The 20,691-nt window shown below is 42.8% G+C and overlaps 1 long non-coding RNA gene across 1 annotated transcript in view; it reads left to right on the top strand.

The window, feature by feature from the left end:
• The window catches only part of LOC124967158 (uncharacterized), a 51,354-nt gene that overhangs the window by 18,603 nt on the left and 12,060 nt on the right, over nt 1-20,691 (top strand). The window contains exon 2 of the long non-coding RNA XR_007105471.1: nt 1,024-1,119. This is a non-coding gene — a long non-coding RNA (uncharacterized LOC124967158). The remainder of the gene's footprint in view (nt 1-1,023; nt 1,120-20,691) is intronic.

Genomic DNA, 20,691 nt, shown 5'->3' with positions numbered 1-20,691 from the left:
ATGCACAGAGGAGAAAAGAAGAAATCAACATGTGGGGCTTTTAAACCTAGCCAGAGACCACAGAGTTGTGCACTTTACTGCCCTTTTGCAGAGCCAGCATTTGGAGAAACGAGAGGTCTGAGTGTGGGTCCCCAAACTACTGGAGCCAGAGGAGGACCTGGAGCACAGGGAGTCTGCCTGGGTGGTCTCCGATTGGTTACGGCTGGCTGACTGGAGACAGCGGCCTGGGCTCTCTGCAAGGAGGGGTGACCTTGTGCATCAGAGTGACACAGACACACCAGGCTTTCAAAGGCAAGAATGGACCCCAAGTTTTCCAAATGGCAGTGCTTTCCTGGTTCATTATTCAAAATGAGCTGATTATTCATCCCCAGCTTGAATTACCAGCTAAATAGTATTTTCCTGCTGAGTGTACATTTGTAATGCTCTCCATTTCATCCTGTGTGATAGCATTACCTTCCAGGGGCTTCAGCTACCTATTCTTTACTATCTATAGATGGGCACGTGGGTGTGCTGATTGCATTTTAAAAACAAGAGTTTGTGTATCTGATGGATCTGGAAATAATCAGTAACTAAGGTAGCAGAGGAGAAAAAAAAAATCCAGCTCTTGATGAGTAATTTTAAAACTGTGAATACTTCACAGCTTGATATAATCCTGGGGAAAGAGTCCTTCAGTCACAATGCATCCTCAAAATGCAATTGAGCCAGCATATACTTCTTTTTGGAGACCCTGGGAACCTGCTCGAGAGGATCTTCTGCATCCTGTTGGTCCTGTGACTTCACAGGAATCGTTATGCTGTGGTTTGAAAGTGTCCCCTCCTTAGGTAGTAAAACTTAACAGCCAGTGAGCTAATTTTAACAGGTGGGACCTTTAAGAGGTGATTGAGCCTTGAGGGCTCCTCCCTTGGGAATGGGATTGAGGTTTTCATTCAAAAAAAAAAAATAAAAAAGACTTCACACAGTGTTTAGCTCCTTAGTCCTTCTTCCTTCCATCTTGTGAAGACTGGATCTTCTTCTACTCCCTAGGATGGAGCGACAAGGAACCATCTGGGAAGCAGAGAGCAGCCTTCACTAATCACATCTGCTGAAGACATGATCTTGAACGTCCCAGGCTCCAGAACTGTGAGAAAAAATTTCTGTTCTTTATAAATTTTCCAGTCTTGGGTATTTTGTTATAGCAGCGCAAATGGACTAAGATGCATTATGTGTCTATCGGTCCATCAGTAAGCAACAATCTTAGTCAAGTCCTTGTACAGAAGCCCATATCAGATGGGCTTAACAAATTACAGATGATTTTAGCTCTTGTAACTAAAATATCAGGGTGTAGAGAATTTTAGGAATGGCTAGCTCTAGGGGCAAGCGTGCTGTCAGCGGGATTTAGCTTCAGCGTCCTCTGCCTTGACTTTATTTCCAGGCAGTTTGGACTCTCTCTTTGTGGTAACAAGATGGCTGCCAGCAGCTCCAAACACTCATCTATCTTCTCAGAAACTCCAGTGAAATGATTCTGTCTCTACACAAAGACCTGGTATTGAGTCAGGCTGTTCCTGATTTAGGTCCTATCCCCACCTAGAGCCAGTCAGTGGGATGTGATGTCCTCATTGTCCTGGTCTGGGTCACTTGCCTATCCCTGGAGCTGGGGGTGGGGGTTCAGCTCCGCCCAAGACCACATGGATGGAGCATGGGGGAGGAGTGATTCCTCAAGGAAAATTGGGATGCTATTTCCAGTAAAAGGAGGAAAGCGGCTGGGCAGGCAAAAACAACAGATGTCCACTCCGACAGCTTTTCAGTTAACTATTCACAGAAGTCCAGGAGCAAGTTATATCCAGAGAACAGAAAAGGAGGCTGATTCTACGGATTTAACTATTTTTATTTTCTCGGTGAGAGGTTGGCCCCCAGTCTGTGGGTTTCCCTTTACACAGGAGCTGGGAACTCTTGCCCTTTATTTGCAAGCTCAATAACATCTGCTGGGCTCACTTGAGAGAAGATCTGAGCTCCCCTGGCTGGGGACAGATTGGGCAGGAAACCTGGCTTTGTCACCGGCTAGGGATCAGGTCGGACTTCACGGCTCTTTCTGTTCCAGTTTTCTGGGTATCAAATGCTCATGGAGTCAGAGACTGGGTGGCTATGAGTTCTCACAGATGGGCACCGTTTTTTCTAGCATTCCTTTTCTGAGACATGTCTGTCCTTACAACCTGGATTTCGACTCTGGGGATGTTTTCTGGAACACATGACTCATCCAGAAGCTGTTGAGTCAGTCTTTTCTCACCTAGCTCTTGCAGATTTAGCCATTTGGGTCCCGGAAATGCTGGAGATAGCCACACATCCCATCTTCTATTCAGAGGGCCTGGGCGGCCACAGCTGGGAGACTTGGGCTCTCTTTCTCTTCCTCTCCCTTCTCCCTTGTCCTTTCTCCTTCCCTTTTCTTCTCATGCCTTCCTGCCTTCTCTCCTTAACCTCCTTCCTCTCTTGGGTCCTGGAAGGAATTAACTGGAGCTCTCTGAGTCCCTTTGTTAATTTCACTGTTAGGTGTTCCCTGAGTGATCCCAGGCTGGGGTAGGAAGGTAGTCCGGGAGGAGAGAAGGGGGAACTGGGAGAAGCAGGTCAGAGGCTGCCCTCCTGCTGCTCCGACTCTGTGTCCACACCAGCCCCTGCTCTGCAAGACCTGGAGGGGGTAGGGGACAGATTCTGGCTGTACCTTGTGGGACTCGATGGCTGGTTCAGACAGGAAATGACCTACATAGCTCATCCTTCCCTACAGGTGTGTGCAAACCTCTCATCTCGATTGCCCTGCTTTTCTCCTCTTTGAAGTCCGCCTTCCCTTTGGAGGTTGGACCAAATCTCATGAGGACAATTCATAGGCAGGGAGCCGTGGACACCTCCTTCCCACTTATTAGGGCAGAATCGCTCTGACGAAGCTGCAACAGCCCAGCTCGAGCCTCATTATTTTGGGCTTCATTGAAATGCACGGCAGAGCCATTCCCTGGTACTTTATGTACTAAACTTAACTACAGTAATGTATTCAAATCATTCTGAATTTATCTAGCCTGAGCATCCTTTTTTTTTTTCCCCTCTTCCTCCTCCTCCTCCTCCACATTTTTTTTTTTTTTTAATTTAAAGACAGAGAATGTATATTTTGAAACAACAGTTTAGGGCCACTTATTCTGTGTGGGAGGGACAGGTGACCCCTTTCTGCCTGTCATCCCTCACTTGCTCCCCTTTCCCAGATGTGGCCACCTAGGGATTACCTGATGACACCTATCTTTGGGGAACAACCCATGCATGGCACCTTTTATGGCTCCATATTCTACCTGTCTTTCCCGTATCCCTACCAGCTTGGGGAGGTGAGCTCTGGAATGGGCATGACCTGTGGGGCTAGATAGCAAATTCCCACCTGGGGAATCAGAAAGGTAGCCGTACCTGGGGAGTGGGAAAACTGTTCACTGGGGGGACGGGTACGGTAAGCAAAAGAGCCCAGGTAGAGGCCCTACCACGGAGGTACGAAAACAGCTCTCTTGCCCCAGTTTGCAAATTAACCTTCAGGGTGACTTTGGGAAACTCTGTCCTCTATCCTGGGCCTCAGTTTCCTTGCTACTAAACTCATGGGTGAGCCAGTTCAGGGGCTCTTAATAGGGTCCATGTGTGAGCTTTGGGTGGCCCACAAACCTCTTAAAATTGTAAGCCACATTGCATTTTTTCCCCCAGAGGAGAAAATTCCATAGCTTTCATTGAGTTCCCAAAGGGCTCTCGTCTGTCAGGGGCTAAGATCTCATTTACAGGACCTGGGCCATGTGCACCTCAGATCCAATGCTCTGGGCTTTACAGATGGGACTACTGAAGCTCAGAGAGGAGATTCGTAGGTGCTGTGCACAATTCTGACAGTGATCCAGTCAGGCAGCCAAGTAAAAAGAGGCTGGGAGACACAATTAAGTTCCATTGGACATTCTTTTGGAACCTGATATCCAGAGGGGCATTGGGAAGCCTAACAGAGAGAAGAGATGTGTGCCTTGTACAAACCAAAGCTTTTGACAAAAGCAGGCACAACTTCGTGATGCTGACCAGTGATCATTGTCTAATGTGGGTTTCAACCTGCATATCTCTTTTCCAGTCACAAAATGGTGACCGTGGTCCACAAAGGGCTGGAGTAGAGCTTCTACTGGCCATTCTCTCACTGGCTATAGAGGATTCTTTACTGCCCAGAAATAATCTTGTTTCAGTGACAGTAGGCATCTTTACACACTCTTCAACAGTTTTGCTTGTCCCAGCTCTTGTGACTATGGTCAGAAAGTGGGGCTACCTTGTTGATGGAGAAGAAGGCACCCTGCTCTTTCTTCCCTCCCAGTGGATCATGCTGGCTTCCAGGAGCTCACTTCTATGGGATTTGCCTCCTACTCTCTGTTTTACTGGAGATAGACTAGTGCTGAACTATGCTCTGTCCTGGATGGATCTATCTTTCCATGGCTTCTCTCTGTGCAAAGCAGTTAAACTCCCACCCATCCTGCCTGGGTTTCTCCTGATTGACATTTGCAAATGGCCCTGCTGTAAATACCCCATGGGAGTTTGTGCAGCTACAGGTCCAATTTGGTTCCCAAAAAGAAAATCCTGAACTCAAATAACATCTCTGTTTGCTTGGAGATCCTGCTTGTGATAGCAACCAGGGAGGCTTTCTGAGGTACGTTTGCTGAGTGTTTCTCCCCTGTACTCTGGCTAAATCAGTGTTTCCACTAACCAGTCATGGAGGGAATTTAAATATAGTTATTACTAAAAAAAAGATTAGTTAAAAGACATAGCTCCACCACCTTTCAAAAATCAAAGACAAGCTTCCTATCCAGAAGTGCCATTCTGTACAGTCGAGGAAGAAGTTCTGTGTGCTCACCATTAAATAAAATTTTATAATGAAAATTTTGTCTTATGAAGGTGAAACTTTGAGAACATATTAGAATTCTCATTTTTCTATGCATAGCAATCAAATGACCTTCCTATACTGCCACATAAAGTATAGATTTAAAGTTAAATGATCCAGTCAGTCATTTAACATTTTCTTAAAGAGTAATTTCTTCTGTAACTATGGATGTTTACATATGGTTTTCTTTTTGGTATTTACATTTTAAGAATTGAAGAAAAACTGACATTCTTTTTTGGAACTGTTTTTTAATAGCCTTTGTTTATTTTTAATATGTGGCGTTCCGGGCTTTTGCTCTAATGATTTTTTTCACACTGCATTGATAATTAAATTCATTCATTTTCCCAGCTGCACAATTCCTTTAAATAAAAAGTTATGGGTAATAACACCTCTTACGCTCAAAGTACAGAGGAGAAAAGGGCATATCGGAGCTCTCTGTGGAGGGAAATCACACAACTGTGCAGGTCATGGGTTAAGGCAAAAATCTGTGTACAGGCTCTCTGGTATGCGGGTCTTCTTAATTCACAGATTGTGATCTGTGGGTTGTGGTTTTCTGATACTGGAAAACATACCCTTTTCTTTCTTTCTGTTCACAAAGGTATAATTTATCTCTTTATATCCTGTTCAGATTTTTCGGTTCATAATTTGTAGTCCTAAGTGTCATCAGAAACACTGGAAGTGTTGGTTTCTCTTTAATGATGGAGATGGTTTGCATGCTGTTACCAACTAGCATCTATATATAAGAAGGGCAGTAAAAGTGAGCTGAGATATTTGGTGACATAAAAAGAACCATGTAGATTTGTGAAAATGTAAAACTGTGATCACGGAAGAGGTTCATGAAGTAATGAGAGGAATGCTTCGTCCCTGGGTTAGTGATTCACTTGTAGCTTCTGTAATTTCATGGATGCTATAAGGATTTGGTTTTTACACATTTTAATTTAGTCCGGAGATGTTCCTATTTTAATTATCCATACACAAGGGCACAGTATCTTTCTATGGTTATTGCTATATGTTACGTTTATATATAGCAATAGCAATTTGAAAAAAAAAACGACAAAATGCTCTCACCTCGATGGCCAAAGGGCTACACTCATTTCTTTTAATGACACTACGTGGACCTTGGCATTCTCAAACAGGATCTGCACATACACACGATGCCAGACCCTCCCGGATGTGCACACTAACAGATACTCACCAGAGAATAAGAAAGAATTTGTTTGGTGTTCCTCCTTTTGTGAAGGATTTGGAGGTACCGTGTCTGCAGCTTCTTGCTTCCCTCGCTGAGATCAGAGGGCAATGAATCAGGGAACTCAAGAGCACACAGATTCCCTCCAAGCCCCAGTGATCACATTTCCATACATGAAAATCCATTTGGAGAAATGTGATATTTTAGTTATTACATTGGGCTAAATCTGTAGATGTTAACAAGAAAATAGAAGAGACCAAAAAAAAAGAGAGTATATTTAAATAATATATAATATAGAAATACATATACTTAAATATATTTATCCTCATATTTATTTAATATCTATGTATGCACATGATCAAATGTAATATAGAAAAGACATATGCATATCTTAAATGCATGAATTTAAATGCATTTATATTATATCTATATAGTCTATGTATAAGTATAAATAAATATAAAATATATAAAAATAGTAAGATGTACTTAAATGCTATTTTTAATATATTTATATCTATTTCATAACTATAAATATCTGTTCAATACACAATACATAAGAATAATGTATCTTTAAATACATTTATTTATATTTATATCTATTGAATATGTAAAATATAAATAAATACATAATAAATTAAAGAACAATATGAACTTGATATATAAATTTGTTTGTATCTATTGAATATCTATGTATAAACACATTTGTAATGTATAAAAAGAACAATATATATACCAAAATACTTTAATATATTTCATTCACTCTCTACTTATAAATATCAATAAATAAGTCCATACTAAGGACAATCTGATGAAAGCTAATGTTGTCAGAGACTGAAGCTCACATCACCCAGGTCTCACCCTGTTAGAGGCTGCTGTGCAGAGGGCTAAACCTTCCTCCTTCCACAGAGAAACCATGAGTAGAAATCAGGGGCATCCAAGGGAATCTCCCGCAGGCCGTTTTGTCCTGAGAGGCCGTGGCACACCACGGGAGCTAGGCGGATCCGTCTTCTCTACGGAATGCCTGGGGCCTCTGCCCAGAAGACAGGCCCCGGATGTCAGAGGATCAGTTCCACCAAGAAACCTTTGCACTCTGAAAAAACGACCTGGTCCTGCAGACAAGTCCTGTGGCCCGTGGGCAAGCATCATTTCGAATGCTTCCCAAGGTCTTTCCCTTGGCTCAACAGTCCCATCTGCTTAATGTGGCAGTCCCTGGCTTGGGGGAAAGGAGAGGACCCTCCAGGACCTAGTTGTTCCAGAGACACAAAATGGGTGTCTGGGAGGGGGAAGCCCAATCTATCCCTATAAAACATATGTAAATATGTATATTTATGCATCATATATATATAGTTATTTTATTTATTAAATGGTTCTCTTATTATTTAAAAGAAATATGAATTTGTGGCTAAGGTTTAATAATTGGGAAAGTTCACATAATTATCTGGATTTCTGACTTTGGATGATCGGAAGTGCTGGAGCCCAGGTCCCAGGTCCATGCAGAACCAAGGATCTCTAGATGGTGCAGACCTCCCCAGGCCTCCGCAGCCCCCAGCCACGGGCAGCCCTCTCCACCTGGGCTCTCTGCCTGGTCTGGTACGCATCTGACTTTACAAACGCTCCCTGCCACTGCTGGTGTCTACACAACCCTGCTGTCGGCTGGGGGAAAATGTCCCTGTTTCCTGGGCAGTTTTGGCCATTGCCTTGGACAGCCTTGCCACCCCTCACTGTGTGGCCAGCTGGGGTTTGTTACAAGTGACAACTGGGCTGCAGAATGTCAGCTACGGTGCTCAGAGGTGGGATCTTTTGTGTCACCCACGGGGCCTTGTTCTTTCGGTACGGATGCCATCCTGCTCCTGAGAACATGATCCTTCCAGTCTTCTGGAAGGACCACCAGGTGCAAAAAATCCCAGTCCCTGGAGGCTGATGTGGTAAGGCTCTACGGCACAGCTCCCTCACAGTCTGCGACAGCTGGAGTGGAAAGTTAGACCCATGCACCTGCCTCAGCTAGGAGTGCGTTCCTGTGGCGTTCAGAGATGCCGAACGCCTCTGAGAATGGGACTTGGTGAGATTTGGGACCTCACGAGGCTGTTGTTCCCAGTGATTCATTTTCCCTTTCTTCCTCTTTCAGGAGTGGTAAGAAATGTGTGTCTGTGTGTCTATGCAGGGCACAACACAATACAGCCCTAGGCCAAGAAAGTCCAGGTGGGGGTCTCTGCTAATGCCATTCTTGTCTGGCACAAAGGGAGGGGCTACCAGAGTGTGGGTGGTCCTGCACAAGGCCATCCCCATAGCTGACAGACAGACAGCTCCAGGGCCGGTTCACTGTCACTCACCTGTTCAACTGGGTGCTCCTTGAGGACAGAAGCTATGTCATTTTTATCTTCATATTTTCAGTACAAACCCAGTAACGGGTGCTAACTAAACCCCCAGACGACAGATTCATGGAGAATTGGTTCTGTCTTCTTCATGCACCTGGAATGGGAAATGGATAAACCACCCCGGCTGCTGCAATGGAGCACAGCTGTCACATAGTTTGAGAAGCAGCTTAGCCTGGACAAGGAGATATACCAACAAGGCCCATGGGGCCCAGACCCTAGCCTTGAACTTTACCACTTCTCAGCCATTTGCTTCTCTGAGGAGGTTGGGCCAGATTTTCAAGGTGAATCTCTTCATTCCCTTACTCTTTCCCCACCACCTGTGTTGTCTGCACCACACACCTGCCAGACCCGTCCCTGGAACCCCGCAAGTATGTAGGTATGTATGTATGAATGTGTATGAATGTATTTATTTATGTATGTATTTATTTATTTTTGGAATGCAGTTTTCTTCAGGGCCTGCTTTAGACCTTGACTGCTCTGAGCTGGAGGGAACATGATGTACCTATTAGCGGGCAATGGATGCTGCAAAGCCTTCATTGTCAATGCGAACTTGCCCTCCTGAAGTGGGGTGCACGCCCTTCTTTTCCTGCATTCTCCATGAAATAGCCCTACCAGAGGTTGCAGGCATTGACGATGTTAGGACCTTGCTCCTGGGGGAGGCTGAAGTTCCTCTGTGGGCTGGGCTTCAGGGCACCACTATAAAAGTCCGCAGCTGGCAAGTGTTTGCTAGGATGGTAGTCACATGAGAGGGGCGCCTGACCCATGCTGGGCTCTGTTTTACTGGGAATTCCTATTCAAAAATTCTAGTTTCTAAGGGGAAATAGATTCTAACTGAGCCTTTGGGATAAAGGAACGAAAAGCTCCTCTGGTTTAGGGGCTGTTGGTGGAAGAAGTGTAGATTCTTTAAACATAACCACAAAGCAGGACTTCTGAAAACAAGGAATCGGAATAAAGGAAATGACCAGAATCATAGGCTGCCCCGTGAAATGATTCTTAGCTGAAGTGATTCTTAGCTGAAGATCTCGGGAAAGGAAATCCTTTTTCTCATTGTAGACACTAAAGGCGTCCTGTAAAGGCGTCAGAAAAGAAAGAGGGTATATCTCCATCAAGGGTCACAGGCTTCCGTGATTTTACTCAGAGCAGGCAGGGGACCTGCGTGGGTGAGTTCTGCAGGCTGAGTGGCCCTTGGGTTACTCTCCTTGTCTTTCCTGACTGAACCCCTCCAGAGGTGCTGGAAGGGCAGACACTAAGGGAGGAAGAATCAGGCACAAGTGATCAGAGTCTCACAAAGACCCTTTTCCCCAGAGCTTTTGCTTCTTGGCTGTGTCCAAGTCTCGCTATCCTGCAAAGCTAGGAGTTAACCTAAAGTCATTGTCATGTGCATTTTCTGAGTGACCAGGAATGTATGTGTATTTTAGCCCCCGCTCCTCTCCCTGCACCCATACAAACACGGATCAGATTTGTAACATCTTACAGGAGGGACCTCCACGACCCCCAGGACGGTGCAGCCCATCCGGCGCCCGTATCTCTCTTTGTTGGTGGGCTGGTGAGGTCAACGAATATTTGACTTCAGTGGTTTTACGGGCCTGGGATTCTCATTGCAAATGCCATCTAAAACAAACTAGGAACTTTCTTTAAACACATTGCCCTGAATTTGAAGCAAACATTGGATCCAAAAAAGCTTGGGGTGGTTGGAGCTTCAGGCTTTCCAAATCTGGCTGTAGAGTTACGTGATTTACAGAAATGCAAGAATGTTCTGGTTTTATTGCTCAGAGCTCCCGATAACCAGTTATTTGTTTTACACATTTTCCCCATTAGACAATGAAACGTGGCAATTAGAAGATGACCGGGATTGTTCTGCATTTAGGGGTTTTCACATATCTACTTGGTAATTTTCTATCTGTGCAACTTGGGCATAGCATCCTTAAAGTGCCTTGCTTGGATTTGTCTGGATAATGCTTTCCAGTTCAATGTAACTACTAGAACAGTAAAAAAAAAGAAAAGAAAAGAAAAGAAAAAAATGCTTGGCAAAAATTAGCCTAGTTCACACCTGTATTTTCTCTCCATCCAGGTGTGGGGTTAACATAAGAACCCGAGGTATTTGTAGGGTTTCTTAAAGGAAAAAAAAAATGAGAAAAAAAAAAAAAACACAAGATGCCTAATCAGAAATTACCTTATTGGTAGTAAAACCCAAATGCATGTGAATGTATAAAAATAGATTTCTTTTAAATGCCAGGGAAGAGATCTGGAAGCATTTTGGCAGATTGGGAAGCACGGACAAACCTGCGCCAGGTTCTTCTTACGTTAATAAATATTCATTTTGGTTTTTTGGGGGAGAGTCCAAGTACTAGGCAGAGTCCTTCTTGGAGAAGTAAGATCTATTTCTAAAGCAAGAATTTCAAATAATCTTAAGTTCCAGGTATTCTTTTCTAAAAATGTAACTCTTTCCTAACAATTCAAACCTCCAGTGTGATAGCTGCTCCAAGAGAGAGCTTCGGCCCCAGCAGCTTCTTCCTCAGCACAGCTAAGCAAAGCCAGGTATAAAAACAGTACTCTCTCCACCTTCCAGCTACCTTTTTATTTATTTTTTTTCTGGACACACAGAAAAAGCTTCATTCAATATTGATTGTGCTTTGATACATTAAAATCAAGAGCAAGTCAGGAATCTTATATAAAATGTGTATAGACGTCATTTTTTTCTCTGGTTCCACCGTTTTTGACCAGAAGAGTCAATATTTTAAAGGGATTTCATTTCCCTTCGAAGCCTGCAGGCAGTATAATTCTCACAGAAATGCATGGCCAGTTGGTACTGAAATGGTTCCTCCCAAGATGTCTGTGGAGAGGACGTTATTATTATTTTTAAAATCTATTTTCCACTTGTGTTCAATTTAGCAAATGTGGGGCTCGGGGAACCTCAAAATAATTTTCCTTCAGCTGGCAGAGAGAAACATTGTAATCAGTAAAAAAAAAAAAATATGCATTATCATTTTAACAAATATTTCACATCGTACCAGCGGAGGTATTCCGAATAATGTATTTCACTTAAATGTATTTGAAAGACAAAAATGAGAAGGAGGGAGGAGGGAGGGGGGCAGAGAGAGAGAGAGAGAGAGAGAGAGAGAGAGAGAGAGAGAGAGAGAGAGCGAGCGCTCACTTGCAGCTGTTTCCAAAGAGTTCAGGCACAAATGTTCTTTCATTCCTTTGCATGATTTTGATAAAATTAGGTCAAAGAAATGTTCATTTGAAAACAGTGCTTTGTCAAATTATCTACAACACATGTCTAGCAAATTTATGAATCCAGCATTCATCTGCGTAAAGTTCCAAATCCTAATGAATGGTTTAGACAGCATTGCCATCAATTTTCCGCAGGTGCAGCTGAGGCAATCAGTCAATTCAATCAAAAGCCTCCGTCAACTTGCGTGGCGCTGTCATTTTTTACATTCGGATTGCTGAAATTAACAAAAGCGATCACTCCCCGAATGCCTTTACCCGCTGCCGCCTTTGGGTGGCGCTTTTGAGCAACGCTTTGCCGCCAGTCGCGCTGCAGATCTCGCAGCATTCTTTTTCTTGTTTTTTTTTTTTTTTTTTTTTTTTTTTTTAACTTTATACTAACATAATATTTCTTTTGTGATATTATGGAGATAAAATTGCACTGTGTGTTTTAACACACATTACAACAACCTCTTAAGGCAAAAAAGTAAATTCATGCAAATGAGTTATAAAAAGTGAAAAGATTTGTTTGGTGCGGTGCGCTGTGCGACCCGATGCTGGGAAACACTCGGATTGTTTTGGCAGTTGTCAGATTCTTAACTTCCTCGCCCCTTCCCCTGTCAGGCTATGCTGTAGATTGCAGTTTGGGCTCTCAACTTTGGAGCTGTTGCTTTAAGACGTAAGAACCAGGTCGCCTGTTTGTTTTCACCTGGTGCTTCCTGTGGGTTTACCTTTCATTAGCTTCGGACAGTCTCTGGAAATCTTCTCGGGGTAGGTTTTATCGGTATTGGGAGAGGAGCCTTCTCTTACAATATGGGTGATGAGAATTACATTCTCCTACCACTGAAACTATCGACCTATTTCTCCTCCAAGGGTTAACAGTATCTCCAGACCTTGCCACTAACCTTAAAAGACTCAGGAAAGGTATTAAGAAGGAAACGCTTTGACTTTTTATCTCATTGAAAAATAACCTTGTTTCCCAAATTCTATAGTCTAAGAAGGATTTCCAAAGTACCAGCGATACAAAGAGGAAACGACCAGAAATCCTCTGCATACGGTGCCAGAGACCAAAGCTCCTGCTTTCCCCCCTCCTAAGAACACTACCAGGTGCTTCTAAATCTTTAAAATATATGGACAGATAGAAAGCACTTAGCATGGGTTCTTCCATGATGAATAGAGTTAACCTTTGTAGTTTGCCAAAAGTCAGTAAGTTTTTCTTTCCCATTTGTTTCAGTAGAATCAGGAGTAGAAATGCAGGTTGGACCAGATAAACTCACATTGTCTTGGCCTTTTTGCTTAATGACAGCCGCTGGACTGCTCTAGCAGCCAGCAGAAGAGACTTGCTAATATTAACTTATTGAAATGATTGAGCTACTTACAGTGACAGAAACACTCAAATTTATTAAACTGGCTTTAAAAACATTTAGGTGCCTTTCCTTTGCAGATGCCATTAACGGTCTATTACCCCAACATTTCTGTGACTACGTTAAAAAATACACGTGGTTTTCTGGAAGAATGCAAATTCCAAGGAATATAATAAAAATGTACTTTTTAATAACTAGCTATGTCACTTTGCAAATAGCTTTGATGTAGCACTCCTGCCTGCATAAAGTTGAAGTTACATCTGTGTCATCCATACCTGCGTTTATGATACCTTCCCTGAGAGAGCAATTAGGGACTGGTAAGGGCTGGAGTTCTAGCTAATATTTGAAACTACATGTGTGTCTGCAGCTAAAGGGGGAAAAAGGGCTGTGATCATCTGTGAATAGAGAAAAGGATTCTAACAGCTCCCACCTTTTAGACATTTGATAAAAAATGCAGTTGGGGGTGCCTGGAGAGTCTCAAGGGGGTGGCTTTTCCGCTGAGAAATGAACACTGCCACATAACAGCCAGCGGGCTTGCTGGGGGAAGCCTGCGATTCAGCTCTCTTCGGTGGAGTTTGAAGTTAAATGGTCCTGTCTGCTTCTTTTCTTGTTTGTGTCACTTGTTAAAGATCCCTTGAAATGCACCATTACAGTTTCCTTTTAGTTTATTACAACAGAACTAAACTAGTCATCTTGCGTTTCGACTACCCCTAATTTCCTATAAGGGTCTATGGAATGGATTTTTTTCCTTTTTTATTACCCAAATATAAAAACATTTGACTTGCTATCACTCTTAATGTAACTGTGGCTCTTGCAGCAGAAGGTGAAGTGAAATCGAGTGTCCATAAATCAAACAAATGGACGCATGAAAAAGAATCAACAATACGTAGAGTTAAAAACATACATAGTCTTAAAGGGGCTGCTTTGTATTATGTGTGTGTTCTAATATTATGTTTTCCATTAGGCTGCTTTCTGTTTTACAGAGAAGGCAAATATTTCCATGTTTGATTCTTTTCTTTCTCTTTCGATCCAAAAGAGAATTTTTTTCTTTTTTTTTTTGTTGTTATTTTCTTTCAAAAGGAAAGAAATTAGCATTGTTTTTTTCCCCCATGAATCTATGTAGTGAAAAGATTGCTGCGTGTTTTGACTAAGCATGCAAAATGTTTTCTTAATCAGAGCAATAGAGTAAAAATGAGAGCTCTATGTCTTTAAGTGCCTTGGTGTCCAGGTACATGGGGGGATCTGCAAAACCGTTGACCAAGCACAATGTACGTGGACAAATGTCTTCTCATTGTGTGATGCGTGAAGGCCATGATAGATGGCTTCTAACAACAAAGCGTGGCCACGGAGACAAAATTAGTGTTGTTTTAATTACCAGTGTCTGTAATGTTATCTATCCATAACTGCCTGAAATAGACCGTCACCGAGGGTCAGAAGGCGACCTGAGCTTATACTTCCACACATACATAGCTCTTATCGGTTCCCAAGTCACAGGAACATTCTAAAAAAAAAAAAAAAGAGAGAGAGAGAGAAAAGTTTAATGCTTTACTTGAAACATTGACTTAGAGAGAGAGGAAAAAAAAAAAAAAAGAGGTTTCTTGTTTAAGAGAAGTGCCTGGATCTTTTTTTTCTCTCTCTCTCTCAAAGCAAGGAAACAAGCAGATCTTATTAAACGGTATTGGGAGGTCAGAGTCATGGGCAGAAAATGGGACGGGCCTTGACATTCTTCAACGAAAGTTTACACTCTCGGAGTGGTGGTTTTTGTCAGTCACAAATAGCATTATGACACTAATAGGAAGGATGATTCTTTATTTTTGAAACCTCCTTGAGCTGAGATGGGCTGCTCTTGAAGACATTCCTAAGTGTGTATATTGTGAAGATGAACTATCTCTTACTTTCTGAGCTTGCGGGAGATGAAAGATAGGCCAGCTTTTGAAAATGGCCTGCGTGGCACATGCTATAAATGAGCAGGGAAAGCAATCGAGCTAATAGATTACAGTAATTATCCAATCTTTGGCTAGTTTGTATTGGCAAACTATAAATACAGTACACATTAGAACAAGGTGCTTACAGAATGTACATGAAAGGTCATTGTAATTTGCAAGTCGCTAGTCATTAGAATATGCTAAAAACCATTGCTTCAGGGCTCAGATTTTAATGATGAATACATTGATTATTAAGTAGCAGAGGAAAAATGTACAAGAGCTGGTGTGGTGTAATGATAGGTCGCTTTATTTTGGGAAGGAAATCAACTACGCTTTGGAATGCATGCATTGAGGAGTATAATTGCAGTAGGACAATTCCTCAGAGGAGCTTGGCACATATTAAAAGCAAAAACTTGAGACATGTTTGTGATAAGATTACTAATAAATCTCTGGTAAGTCTTAGACTCCTGACAATAATACAGCAACAGAGCACTTCATCTTCTCCCAGCTTTAGAATTTAAGATCAGTCACAAACAATCTAAATTACGACTGATACTAGGCAGATGCAGTACTGGACGATGTTGCTCGTCATAAATCTCTCGTTCCTTATATGCAAATTAAACTCTATTTTAAAAGATAATTTTTCACATGGTGATCGCCTTTATTTGCGCAATGCTAGTGATTTTTAATAGGGAGAGAGAAAGCCAGGCTCTGGATCTGGGAATGATTTCGTGCCAGAGGGGTGGCAGGAGTGTGTAATCTGGATGCTTTTGGTGGGGCGCCTCCGGCGACTTTAGGAACCAGTTAGGGACCAAGTTGGGTGTAAACAAGGCCTCTGCGCCAGCAGCTGCTCGGCGGGGTGGGTTTTCCAGGTTCCAGCCATGCTGCAGGGCTTTCTGACCCTGGTATTTCATTCAGAGTGGAGTGCCTCTTCCTGCTTGTTCTGGGAGGGAAGATTTTTTTTCTAAAACTATCCCCTCTCATCCCTGCCCCCACCCTGTGGCCAGGTCAGGGGACACCCTGCACTCCATGTCTTCTCCATGAGGCTGGAACCTGGAATAAGTCCTCTCACTTCTCTCCAAACTACCTTTCCCCCAAACAAGTCAATGTGGAAATGGGCCTGTGTTCGGGAACACGGTGCCAACAGTCAATATCTATCTACCTACCTACCTACCTATCACCTATCTATCTATCTATTTTTTCAACATTTTCAGGGTAAAGAGGCATACATCTGTGTCCGGACATAGGTTCAATGGCTTATTTCTCTTCATCACAGTCTGTACTCATGAAATGTTTGTCCCTTAAGCGCTGAATTTTTTTATAGCAGGGCTGGTGGTGGGAAACTTGGAAAGAATTAAAAAGAATTTTAAAAAAGAGTGGGAAGTGCCTGCCCTTTCTGAAGTCGAACATTCCATGAGTCTCCTGTGGAGCTGAAGGTTTATAGGAAATGTTTGGCCTTGTTGTAGAGCCAAGGGCCAGTGGGACCCAGGTGTGCCGAACCCCCACCCCCTCGAGGCTCTCAGGGACAATGACAGTGCCTGGTATTTATGTGTCAAAACAGCAAAGCAAAAAGGTTTCCCTACGGACGATTGCTTGGGACAGTTTCGTTCTTTAGCCCCTCCAAAGAGGCATCGGGACCGAGGGACAAGAGGGTCAGTGTGTTCCTCAATGGACTGCGGCACCACCCTGCAAATCTGGGTCCAATCAGAGGCCGGGCGAGTTCCTGTTTTTCTCTAGTGCTATTTGGATGGGACTTTTACTTAGTTTTTCCATTGTTTTCTTGGGAATATATGGGCATTTCCAGGGAAGTGTGAAGTCTGTATTTGTGCTTCTTTGTCTCTCTGTTGTTCTACCCTACACCCTTCTCTCTCTCTCTCTCTCTCTCTCTCTCTGTCTCCCCAAAATGAACAGATTTAAAACGAAACCAAGTGCTTGCTGATCAATGCTGACAAAACTCTCTCCATGAGGAGGGGACTAGTGGCTCTGCAGGGGCGGATTCCTAGAGAAGCAGGTGGTATAGCAGGTCCCTCTGGGTCCTGGGTAGCTATTCACTTCATCAGCCTGTGCATTAAGGGGCAACGCCACACAAGGGTAAGAATATAAATATGCTTTACAACGCTCGGCTCCCTATCATAAGAATACTTCCTGAGTGGATGTAAATTTATAACAGGTGCTTATCAAATGTGAAAATGCTTGCAAATCAGAAACAAACTTTAGGGCTGGGAACATATTTCAGTGATGGTTTTTGCAGGGGCTGTGTTCACTGCTGAGCAATAACGTTGTTCCTCTTTACTTTCCGAGTGAGGTGTCTTTCCATGGTCTGCCACAGGGAGAATGATAATGGCTGAGTCTCAGACTCTGGTGTTAAGATGCAGATTTGTTTAATGAAATCCATATTTACCATTGGAGCACAAATACAGCTAATATGCCCTAAATTCATAGGAGGGAACTTTACTTTCAGAAGAACTAATATTTTCATTAATTGTGTGTTTCTACCAGAAGGCAGACACCTCTAACCATTTTTGCCGAGAGAACTGCACCTGCAAAAGAAATGTTTTCTAATTCTCTCATTCTGGATGACTGTAATGTGTTGTATCCTTAAAATAAGAAAATGGCTTCCTTTCCTGGTCCTAAATGGTGAATGGCCCACTGTCAATGGGCCTTGTGCTGTTTTTTTTTTTTTTTTTTTTTTTCTGAATTGCCCTTTTTTTTTTTCCCCAGCATAAAAACAGTCCCACTCCTTTCGCCCCCCAAATCTTCAAGGTTTGCTTGCAAGATGTACTTGTTGTGCAGAGAGTAATTAGCCTGTTACAGAGATATTAATTAACATGTTGGAAATGTTTTCTTTATTAATGAGAAATTCACACATTCTATTTAAATTAATTTGTATAGTTTAAAATTAATTTATCGTGGCCTTTGGTGACCTCAAATCTACTAAGACAAAACTGGAGTATTGTACTAACAGTTAAACCATTCATTAAACATTTTATGCAAATAGTGTTTGTTTATAAACAAATTAACTGCAAGGATTTTCAAAACAGGTGCTGTGTTGTGAATGCGTACTAAATGATGTGGTACTGAAAGAATTAATTAGACCTTCAGATGTAATTAGTTGCAATAATTTGCGTGATTAGCGGCTTGGTTAAGAAGTAAGACACACACATTGTAATGCATGGGAGAGTCACTGCAGTAGCTTTGTTTTTCATATGGTGAGATGAGCCTTCTCCATGTTTAGGAAATTTTTCAAAAAATTGCTGACATAGCTGGAGTTAATTGCCAAGTATCCTGTGGGGGGTAATGTTGTTGTTGTTGCCTTTTTTTTTTTTTTTTTTCCCTTCTTTCTCCCTTGGCTTCTTGCGATGTGTAGCCACTGGATGTAATACTGTTTGTTTGCACCTTTATGAATTTTTAAAAGAGAAAGTTGTTAACCCCAGATCTTTCCATCCCCAGAGGAAATGATGATACTTAACACGTTGAGGGTTAAAAGACAGAATGCAATTATTATAAGTCAAATGAAACATGTTCTGCTTTTCAAGATCGAGAGACATCGCTCAGGGAATAGCTACAGTCATATTTTTTTTGAAGTCATCTGTTCTTCCCAAAAATGGGCTGCCACAGCAAATGGTTTAGTCTGATGGGCTCCAGAAACTGGTGATCGTCATTGCTGATGGCTTGTTTACATGATGCTGGTGTTTTAGGGGCAAAACCACTGAGATCCCTGGAACTATCTTCAGCTGGATTTATTCTCTGGGGCCATATTGCTGTGAGATGGTTCTTAAAGTTTTGGAAACCCTCAGACCCCTGACCTCTTTGCTCAGAGACTTTACATATTTCAAACCTGCTTTGGAAAATCCTGATGAGAAATAGATCAGAATTCTTTTATTCCTTCATTCATACCAAAATATTCTTTGTGTGCTTAATGGTCACACAGGAGCTGTTGTAGATCTGGGGATGCAGCAGTGATTAATACAGATGAGGTCCTTTTTTGGATGACATTTTCCTTAGTGGGAAGGCAAACAAATAAACAAACAGATGACAAGTTTCAGTTAATTGCAGCTATGAAGACATAGGAACTTGGATAGTTTCTCTTCATTTAAGTGCACAAGTCCTGTTGGAACTCCACTACCTGTCACTCTGTGCCCTCATGGGGCAGTCTTGTCCCCTGTAGGGGACAAGGGAGGGATAGTGAGTGGTTGGTGAAAGGGTGGGCCAGGATTCTAAAATAAGCCCCTTAGTTAAAAATGTGTGTGTGTGTGTGTGTGTGTGTGTGTGTGTGTGTGTGTGTAGGCGTGCGCACATGTGTGTGAGATATATGCCCTGCTATTTCTGAAACCTGGTACATGACAGAAAGACTCAAGATGTGTTGTTTTACATTTTCTGAAACCTCTGCGGCTGATGGTTGTTGTGTGGATTAACTAGTTCCTTCACTACCAGACTGCATGACCTTGGGCAGGGCTGAGATGATGTCTGAGTTCCCTTCCAGCTGTAGAAATCACTGATTCTACTCTTGGCCTTGGAGAGATTGAGGACCTAGAGATGAAAGCTTGCGAGTTTCCGAGTTTAAGGCTGCAACTTTCCCTCCCCTGAATTTCTTTGGTGGTGTTTGATTCGGTCCGTCCTCATTTTCAGCTGGTGTTTGCCAAGCAGTCTTTAAAATAGGCCCTTTTTGGCTGATATTTGAACTTGAACAAAATTAACATTTGTGTGTCATCAGTAGCCGCAGTGCATCATTCTGGGCAGTGAAGGATGAAAAGTCAAAGAATGTGGGCCGCTTGATTAAAATGAACAATCAAGGAAAGTTCTGAAAGATGGATACGTATAGCTGGCTTGTTAATTTATGTGGACTCGATTCCAATTGCAAAGGAACATTTTTTTTCCCCCTCTGAAACTTTTAAGAAATTAGGTTTTAAAGCTGAACTGGTGCACCACTCAACTTAAAATAGAAGAGAATTTGATTTTATGTGGTGCCTTTCACTCCAGCACTCTGTAATATTGCCCATCAAGAGCTCCTGGCTGCGGGTGGCGGGGAGGAAGGGCTGGTTTGCATGTGTCCTCAGAATGTGATGAACGCCATTCCTCTTTGCTAAACACTTGGAGAGGAGCTTCCTGTAGATTTTAAAGCCTCTCTCCTCTGGGCCTGTGCACATCTGTCCCCTCCTTGGACCGTGGTCTTTGAGCAAATAGTTATTGGAGTCTTTGGAAACTGTCTGTGGCATGCAAATACCATCTCACACTGCAAGAGTCAGCTGGAACGCTGCCTTCTACTCCCCCAGGTACCATGAGAAGTTCCTCCCTCTGAAGTCATCTCTTTGGTAACATTATATATTAGAGTGCTCTGTTGGGTTGTGTGTGTCCTTGGGAAAGTAACTGGCATTTACTGAACCTCAGTGGAGCCACTCACAGAGTTGTCTGAGGGTAAGGGGAGAGTGCAAACCAAGTGCCCGGCATGGGTGTGCAGGGCAGGGCACGTGCTCTCTCCACCTAGGTATAGAGAAAGATGTTGACTGACAGGCCACAGGCAAATGAAAGCTACATCCCTCCCCTTAGGCTTGCCTGAATATCTTTATCTCCAGGGCCGGAGGAGCAGCCGGGACCAGTCACGAAGGTTCTCTAAGTCAGATAGCTTTGAAATCCCAACTGATCACAGTAGTCGGTGCCTTTGGGTGACATACACCTTGCTTACATGTTACAACAGAGACCCAGACAAAGACCTCCCTGTTCTCCTTACTGCCAC

The sequence above is a fragment of the Sciurus carolinensis genome, chromosome 16 (genome assembly GCF_902686445.1).
Source record: "Sciurus carolinensis chromosome 16, mSciCar1.2, whole genome shotgun sequence".
In the NCBI taxonomy this organism is placed as follows: Eukaryota; Metazoa; Chordata; class Mammalia; order Rodentia; family Sciuridae; genus Sciurus; species Sciurus carolinensis.
This window is presented reverse-complemented; position numbering and strand designations above follow the sequence as displayed.